Source organism: Cottoperca gobio, chromosome 14 (genome assembly GCF_900634415.1).
Source record: "Cottoperca gobio chromosome 14, fCotGob3.1, whole genome shotgun sequence".
NCBI classification, from domain to species: Eukaryota; Metazoa; Chordata; class Actinopteri; order Perciformes; family Bovichtidae; genus Cottoperca; species Cottoperca gobio.
The window spans coordinates 789,249-799,544 of NC_041368.1; positions in this window are offsets into that span (position 1 = coordinate 789,249).

The window sequence follows — 10,296 nt, forward strand, 5'->3', positions numbered from 1 at the left end:
AAAAAAAGTACATCAACATGTTTCATTTTAGCAGTTTCATATACACTTACAGTTTCCCTCTTTTTTTTATCCACATTTAAAACATCCACTTTGAAAGTATCCATCACTACTGAGATGTTAAAAGCACAATATACACAAACTCCCAGCATGCACTCAGAAAGAGAGAGAGATAATATTCTATAATATTTTGTATGCTCAGTGTTATGGATGGGTATATAGAATATAGATTGAGATGTCAGCAGTAATTTAGAGATCATATATTAATTCAATATTCTGTGTATTTTGAATTCTTGCTCGGTTTAGCTCACCCAATATTTATACTATTTTGTATCTGCTGCTTATTGTCTTGTGTTTCAACATCCCCTTTTAACGTGTTTCGTTGCTAAACCACCTCATCCGCCCTATATAATGGGTGGCAGCACTACAAGTTTAATTTTCACAATTGAGACCACATTTTTCATATATTACTCCCCTACTTTCTCTATATTGTGTTCAGATTATGTTGTTCTACATTCACATGTAAATATTGTGGCCTGGTTATGGCCTCCTGCAGCTTGAGGGTGCTCTTGTTTAAAGAGGGTGTAGGATTTTGCTAAGTGGTGGAAGAAGGAGACCACGGTCAAACTTACCTGGTGCTTTGTTTGATCACCAGTCAATTCCTTGACCTCATGACGTTTTCCAACGAGTTTCAGATATGAAGGAGAATTCATAAGGACTTAGGAAAAGACAATCGAGGTGCTAAGAGAATCAGAATGCACTTACATTATGCGACACCAGATGTTTTTGCTTTGTTTTAAATGTTGCTGCCGCAAGGAATTTTGGGACGGCATTATCTTCTTTCCTTTGGTAAAGGATGGTCGAATGTACCCTATGGCCTATGCTAAAGGAGATAAGAAATAAATAATTGAAGCTCCTTTCCTTAGCATTTAGAGAATTCAACCGGCACTTATAGTGGCTGCCACTTAGATACTTCCGGGTCATTTCACTAAGCTAGGAAAATTCCGAAGCAAAAAAGACTATTCGACCGCAGCAACATGATGCCTGTGCCGTACTCACACTAGAGTCTCTACCCCTGGCTTTATATTGGAAGCCCCTTTATGGCCCTTACAAGAGCATGTATGCAGTACAAATAGCACATTTCTGATACTACTAATGAATGGTAAATGGACTGCATTAACATAGCACTTTTCCAATCTTTGTGACCACTCCAAGCGCTTTACAACACATGTCAGTATTCACAGTTGGCCATGCCATCAGGAGCATGTTGACCACAGGGGTTGAGGATTAAAACCACACATACAAACGTCTCTTTCCCAATTTTAGTATAGGAATAGTATTTTGGCCATGGCATCACATGACGGACTTGGAAGTTGTAATTCCACGGTTTGGCCAATTGGTTTGGCTTGGTTCATGGGGGCTTGATGAAAACAGAAAAATAAATTAGGACATTTTCAATAAAGGATCTTAGAGTTAAACAACTTAAAACTGGTTTTGATTACTGTTAACATGCATAACACAGCAAGCTTAACTGACAAATCTGTTAGCTAATGATAGCTTCCCATGCTAACAGGAATGCTAATGCACAAGCTAATGCTACCACTGACAATGAGAGCCTACTGGGTAGTAGTCATGGGGTAACCCCATGACAGAGTGGTTGAGTACAAGAGAGAAAGTGAATGTGTGTTTTGGGGAATAAAGATGGTGGTCCCTTGAAACGCATTTGTGTTGGTTGTCATTACGAAGCACTAATAGGCTATAGCAAATGGCGACAAGGATAAAGAAGTGAAAAGAAGATGACTTTACTAATTTGCAACCTCCTTTGGCTTTCCTGGAGTGCCCGGGAGATCCAAAATAGCGTTTGACACCTGGAAAAAGTAGTTTGGAGACTACCTGCTGAACAAAAGTTCACACAACAAAGGACTGTGGTGGGAAAGAAAAGCCCTTCCACTTGCATGCTGGATGAGGGGAGAATCTGGAATGCATTACACCACTCTGCACTAACAGTTGAACACTGCAATGGACAGTGACAGAGAACTGGGGAATCCTCAACAAGAGACTCATGCACAACCTGGGTCCCTATGTATACACAATGATCAGCTGGATTTTGCACAAAATCGTATTCACTCAGATACTCTATAACGCAGGGGTGTCAAACTCATTTTAGTTCAGGGACCACATTCAGCACAATTTGATCTCAAGTGGGCCGGACCAGTAAAATCACAGCATTATAACCTATAAATAACGACAACTCCAAATTTCTTACTTCGTTTTAGTGCAACAAAGCACACGTACATTCTGAAAATGTTCAAACTTAATCTTTTTACAAAACAATATGAACAACCTGAAATTTCTTAAGAAAAAAAGGTGCAATTTCAATAATAGTATTAGTTTATCATTTATTTATTATGTGTGTTACAACTTACTGATCACAGTGTATTTACAAAGGCTTTTACTTTATGATCAAAACAACTAATTTGTACACTTTGCAAAGTCACCTTTTGCCATCAGCTAACTCCACCTAGTGTGTTTCAGCCTGAAACTTGTCGTAGAACTTCTTAAACTTTGCAAAATCTGTGATGATATGTCATACAGTACCTGCATTGCCTGTGTGACAATACAACCCCAGTCCCTGCGTTCCCCTCGCCCCTCGAGACCCCAGTCCCTGCATTCCCCTCGCCCCTCGAGACCCCCGTGCCTGCGTTCGACATTGTCGAGGCCATGGATAAGGACAGGTTCTTTACCTGAGTGGCTAAAGGACTTTATAAACACCCCTCATTCCCAGGCTGCTAACCTTCAGTCGGCTAGCCCCTGGCCTGCTAGCATCTAGTTTACTAGCCTCCAGCCTGTCAGCCTCCACCCCAGCAATCCAGAGTCTCCGCTGCCTAGCAATACAAGTAGGAAGTCCCTGCCAACGTCTCATCTGTTCTGCAATGGCGGTCAATGTCAAGCCTTTCCTGGAGTCCGGTCCCAGACAGCTGCTCCTTGTTTCTTGTTGGCGATCTGGCCAACATCTCCTCCTGCAGAGCTGCGGCTGTCCCAAGGTCCCCCTACTGAGCCGTAATAGTCCCAAGCTCCTGATAAGCTGCGGTAGACTTCCATAGTCCCCATCTTTGGCTCCAGAGGGGTCCTGCCTCCGTCCTCAGCCCTGGAGGGGTCCCTCCACCGTCTTCGGCCTTCTGAGCTTAAATCAAATCAAATTCAAATCAAATTTATTTGTATAGCCCAATATCACAAATTATACATTTGTCTCAGTGTGCTTTACAGACTGTACAGGTTACGACACCCTCTGTCCTTAGACCCTCGCATCGCACAAGGAAAAACATCCTAAAAGAAACCCCAAAATTAAAAGGGGGAAAAATGGAAGAAACCTCAGGGAGAGCAACTGAGGAGGGATCCCTCTCCCAGGACGGACAGACGTGCAATAGATGTCGTGTGTACAGGATAAACATAGTACAAATACAACATTTGACAGAAATTATGTTGTGTTGGAAAAAAAAAGAGAAAGTATGGATGAATCCAGGAAAATGTCAATAAGGTTAGCCTCCCGCGTTGGCAATAGCTCAGGTCGTAGGAACTTGGCAATGGGAATTACAGCTTCGCAGGTTCAAATCCCTGAACGGACCAAGTACAGAGTGGGAACTGGTACCTGGAGAAGTTCCAGTTTGCCTCCTGCCCACTGCTTCTAATACTAGGATGGATTACATTTTGATTCGATTTCCATGTCGCCAGCTTCCAGAGTGGTCACTGCTTCTTTGCCGACCTCCAGAGCCTACGTCCTCGTGCCCGTCCACCAGAGTTGCTTTGCACATCTGTATTCTTCACTTCTGGTCATCCTCCAGACCTGCTCCGCCCATCATGCTTCCCCCAGGTCATTCACCTGAGGTTTCTCTCATTGATCTTGACCAACAACTGGCCATTTGAGGGCTTGTGGTTGATCAAGATTAAAGATCTGTCTAGGTCAGCCGCCTGAACTGTCTTCCTTATGACCACTATGACAAATTTCTGGCTATGACCTTGTGATTCAGTGGAGGGGTTCCACAGTTGCAGAGGATTTGTATGAAGACAAATCCAAGATCAGACTCATCTCCTGTGAAGGAGGGTTAGAGTTGGGGTTAAAGTTCAAACATTCCACAGGGAAATGTGTTGTTTTTTTATGTTGTGCAGGATTTAAACATGCATGTTACCCCATTGTAAACTACTTATCGATTTATCGATTAGATGTTTCAGTACTTGAGATCTTGAAAAGGGTGAACATTTAGCCATAGAAAGGAGATGGGAAAAGATTGGATTTATGTTTTTCTTTCCTCAAATGACAAATTAGTAGTATTTTATAATGCACAAATTCAAAATCAGGTATTGTATACTGTGTCATCATCAATCCACAAGAGGGCATAACTGTACCACTGGTGAGTAGTGTGTGTTTTCTTTATAAGTGCAGTAACTGCAAACATGTCTCATACTGTACCTTGTATCCTTTTGTTCAAAACCCTGTATTCTACATCTTTTATCAAATATCAAATCTATTTAGGTTTCAGATTAGATCAACTTTATTGTCCTTGCACAGAGACCAGGTACTGAGATAACAGAATGCAATTTAGCATCTAAGCAGAAGAGCAAAGGACAGAGTATATACAGAATAAATAATGCAGAATAAACAGTTGGGGGTATAAATACGTTAGATATATGCAGTATGAGAAAACTGTATGAAAATGCTAAGATATATAGAATATGAACAGTACAGCTGTGACCGAGGTGCAGATCTCAGCAAGGTGACCACTGACGGAAAGAAGTTGTGAGGGGGGGGGCAAACAAGGTGAGAAGTGTCCATGACTATAAACTAATAATAAAAATCTCAACTATTGGCTGGATTTCCATGATTCTTTTTATATTGCAGCAATATGATACTGCAAGATTTTCCTGAAATTCCAGCACTAAAACATGAGTAAAATGGGCAACTTGAAAGGTGTGATTTCAGAAACACCAAATGAATACAAAGGAGCAGGCATGCTCTCCTTTTTGTTAAACCTGAGGAGGTAGTGTCAGGACAGACGAGGACCCAGGCACGCAATTTCGAGATAAAGGATTTATTGAAACACACACAACCGAATGAGGCACGGCAGTAGTACAGTTCAGGGATATTCAAAACTCGTAAGGCAAGTCGGGTTTACCGGGGCTGGAGATCAGTGGCAGGCAGGCAGGCAGGCAGGCAGGCAGGCAGGCAGGCAGGCAGGCAGGCAGGCAGGCAGGCAGGCAGGCAGGCAGGCAGGCAGGCAGGCAGGCAGGCAGGCAGGCAGGCAGGCAGGCAGGCAGGCAGGCAGGCAGGCAGGCAGGCAGGCAGGCAGGCAGGCAGGCAGGCAGGCAGGCAGGCAGGCAGGCAGGCAGGCAGGCAGGCGATCTGACAAGTGTGGACTGAAAAACAGGGCTTTCTATACAGGACATGATGAGTGGTAAATGCAGTGCAGCTGGTAGGTTAACGAGGGTGGAGCAGAGCAGAGACAGGTGGAGGTAATCAGACAGAGTAGAGAGAGCAGGGAGCAGAGTGGCACATAATTGAAAACAATTAGTGGTGTTACCAGGCAGGGAGAGGGCTCATGACAGGTAGAGAGTATATGTAATCAGGGGCGTGCCATTGTTCAGAAATTGGAGAAACAGATTACAAATTGTGCAGCATATGTTGGAGAGATAATACATAAGTGCTTTCTACACTGAGTACCAGACCTAAAAACCTGACTTTTCATCTGGACATTCAACACACCATCAGTTCAGTGTAGGTAGTGTTTATGGGTAGTGTAACCCAGTGGGCACAGTGAAGGCCTCTCCTCCCCAATACGGGTATATGCAAATTACTACATATCTTCTATGGTTTGCCAGTCCTCATACACAGGCCATATGTCTGATGCACTATGTTCAACTGGCTGCATTGTATAAGATATAGTTTCACATGTTGACATAGCTTTATCACCTGAGGGACAGTAACAGAAAATGTTTTTATCTAAAAACAAATCAAAAATAAATGCTGCAATTCAGACCCTCTAATGAAGTAAAAGAGTTGATATAAGGGAAATAGGACATGTGCTACAGCCAATCAGCAACTTCACGACACACCTGCATTAAATCAGGCCAGACCATCCATCCATCCATCGTCTACCGCTTATCCGAGATCGTGTCGCGGGGGCAGCAGCTCCAGTAGGGAACCCCAATCTTCCCTTCTCCGGGCCACATCCTCCAGCTCCGACTGGGGGATCCTGAGGTGTTCCCAGGCCAGTGAGGAGATATAATCTCTCCACCGAGTCCTGGGTCTTCCCCGGGGTCTCCTCCCAGCTGGACGTGCCTGGAACACCTCCCTAGGGAGGCGCCCAGGTAGCATCCTTACTAGATGCCCGAACCACCTCAACTGGCTCCTTTCAACGTAAAGGAGCAGCGGTTCTACTCCGAGTCTCTCACGGATGGCTGAGCTTCTCACCCTATCTCTAAGGGAGAGGCCAGCCACCCGTCTGAGAAAACCCATTTTGGCCGCTTGTACCCGTGATCTCGTTCTTTCGGTCATGACCCAGCCTTCATGACCATAGGTGAGGGTAGGAACGAAGAGAGCTTATTGAGAGCTTTGCTTTCTGGCTCAGCTCTCTTTTCGTCACAACGGTGCGGTAAAGTGACTGTCATACCGCCCCCGCTACTCCGATTCTCCGGCCAATCTCTCGCTGCATCATCCCCTCACTCGCGAACAAGACCCCGAGGTACTTGAACTCCTTCACTTGGGGTAAAGGCTCATTCCCTACCCGGAGTAGGCAATCCACCGGTTTCCTGCTGAGAGCCATGGCCTCAGATTTTGAGGTGCTGATCCTCATCCCAACCGCTTCACACTCGGCTGTGAACCGATCCAGTGGCTGTTGAAGGTCACAGACCGATGATGCCATAAGGACAACATCATCTGCAAAGAGCAGCGGTGAGATCCTCAGGTCACTGAACTGCAACCCCTCTCCTCCACGACTAAGCCTCGATATCCTATCCATGAAAATCACGAACAGGATTGGTGATAAAGCGCAGCCCTGGCGGAGGCCAACATTCACTGGGAACGAGTCCGACTTACTGTCGAGTATCCGGACACAACTCTCGCTTTGGGCGTACAGGGATTGTATGACCCTCAGAAGTGACCCCCTCACCCCATACTCCCGCAGCACCTGCAACAGTGTCACCCGGGGGACCCCGTCATACGCCTTCTCCAGATCCACAAAACACATGTAGACCGGATGGGCGTACTCCCAGGCCCCCTCCAGGATCCTTGCGAGAGTGAAGAGTTGGTCCGTTGTTCCACGACCAGGACGGAATCCGCAGACCAGACCAAGTAAAATCACCTTTGTATAACATCGGAATAATCATTAATGTGTGATCAACTTAATTTTTATAATTGTTTTCTACAAGATGTTGATACAGCAGGATAATTTCTTCTTTTCCAAAAATCCATTAATGCAACTTCAAGTTTCTCTGGCAGCTGACTATCAACAGTTCCTGTCTTACCTCAAATGTTCACATTTGCGGCATTTTTTTTTCATGTGCATTGATTGCCATCTGATAGTAATTGTGTGCAATATTATCAGTAAAGTCCTCTAGCTATAGCCTACTGTTAGGTCCTTTACACCACGCTCAAATCAAATAGGCTCAAATAGCAAAACAATGCTGACTTGTCGTAGTGGGAAAATCACAGGTGTTAATGGTATAACATTAATGATGGCTCTATTAGTTTCCCAGTAAGCTATGACAGTGTGACAGTGAGCCAGTATGAACAATACCAGGATCCTGAAACTGAAGTCAGCCATCATTAAGGTTATTATTTACACCTGTGCTTTTCCTACTGTGACATGACAGGATGTAATTCATGAAAAAGGTGTATGATGTCACAATACAAACTGTTATAATCATCAGGTTGTACGGGCATAAACAGGCATATGCTTTATTACATTTTAATCCAGGTAAACCTCACAGCCCATCAGCACAACTGACAGTGCTGTGACCAGAATACAGGATAGATAAATGTCAAAGATATTCAGTTGTTCATGAAGATAACAGCACTGCAGTGAAGAAAATATATTTGCATATTATGTATTACTCAAGATAACTAATCAAGATTTTAAAATGTGACTGATCACATTCCCAGCCGCACAGCATGAAGTGCGGCTCCAAGTTATATTTCTGAATTTCTGCTCTCCTATCGACCAAAGGCCAGCATCAGAGCCTCAAAAAGGGCCCTTTACTCAGTTCAGTCCTAACCAGGCTTTGTGTGTGGGCCTTTCATAGTAGTCTGATTTTGTAACCCTTTTGGAGTGATAAATAAAGATTATTATTAGTATTAGATTTATGAATGTCAGTCAGTGCTGTTTTGTGAATATAGTGACGTTTTTATTTATTTGGAATACTTAACAATCATGTCATATTTTTTATTTACAGCACTGAATCTGTATTAAATTAAGTTCTGCAACATATGTAGAATAAATAAATAAATGTCATATCATTTGGTGGGGATCATTTTCTCAATGTAAGGTAGTCAGCTGATCCAATCAATCAACAAGCAGGCTGCTCACACATTTTGACGAAATGTATCAAACTTAAAAGTGCATTTACCAGTTCCCTTTACTATACCTTGAGTGCTCAGAAGATTGGACAGGCATTCTTTAGATTAAAAATACACCATAAAATACCATAGGGCATATGTAGTTCCACTACTTAATACTACAGACACACATTAAGTTTATATTATCGTTATGTTGTATTGTTTAGGCTTAAATCTACCACACGTGTTCTGAACATTATATTTGAGGACGTTACACTAATCTCAAAACAGCAGAATATAACGTCGCTTCTCATTGGTGAAATCCAACCGTCCATCAAAATGAGTGTCCACTCGCGTGCAGCATTACATGACGGGGTGGATATTTTCAATGTGTACAGTATGCTGCTAAACTGTTGATAATTTCACGGCTAAAGCTTTTTAAGAATATTTAAGCAACTAGTTACTCGTTTACTACATTGCTACTGGCAGGTACGTACTGTTGAACTACCGTTATACATTTCTGTAACCATTTTTTTGTTATCACTTATCACGCGCACAAACACCCAGGAAACAAGTAGTTACCAAACTGATTGTAACCAGCGATTGTAACCAGTGTATAGAAATCGTTATCGAGGTTTACTGAGCCCGCAGCTTTTTGGTTCCCTTTGTCAATCGGACAGGGCTCTAATATGAAGTTAAGTCAGGGATGTGGTTAGCAAGTACAGGCCAGTCTGGGTATGAGCACTTTGCAAACCGGGGGAGGGGAGGGATATAGCTGAGATGAGAATTTTCTTCCACCTCGAGGAAAACGAAAGTGATTTCTATAACATTATATGACTGAACAAGTCTGTATTTCTGCAAGAATTAATGCATAATGGTGTTACTTTTGTGGGTTTAGGTCGTTTAATGTGTCTCCTTCGCCGACAGTAATATGCATCATCTAGGGAAGTGCTGCGTTTCTGTACCACTGTCAAATTACACAGAATAACAAAGATGACTTCCGGTTCACTTTTTGAAAATAAAATATTTGAATTGAATTTATGATGGAAACAGTAGCCTATTTCATGCAAATGTGTGGTGCCATTGTTAAATATGTTCCTAATAAACGTTTTACTGGCAGAGTAATACAGTGTGAAACAACATTATACAAAGACTGGAATTCACCAACATCTGCCCTGACCACAAGGGGCCCCAAGAGCCCACGAGTCAGAGTCTCATTTGGTTTTGGCAATTGCAAATTTGCTACAAATGTTGCTAATATCCTCCACTTACAATGTCAACCAAGACTAGCCAGGTAGAAGCCTATACTTCCAGCATTGTAGTCGGCCTACTGGTCTCTGAGCATATACTAATGTTTAGTTCTCTGTGTAGTCTGAACATGGAGGCAATAGGGGCATTAGGGATCATATTTTTTATTATAGTTGCTACATGTTCTATTGACACCCTTAATATTTTATTCTATTTGTATTTTGTATTTTAATTTAACTCTTTCAAAATAATTAAATGTGTATTTTTATATTGTGTTCTTGAACACTTTGAATTGCTTTGTTGTTGAAAGGTTATTTAAGTTATATTAAGTTGCCTTCCCTGAATAATAACAACACTAGTACTTCTGCATATTTGTTAGGGATGTAACACCGGCTGCTGCTTTAAAATTCGGGTTCCTGAGACAATGTAATATTGAGACACAGGACAAGGAGCAATATCTGCTGTCTCGATATAATAATTTGATGGGCACATGTTTTCCTGTA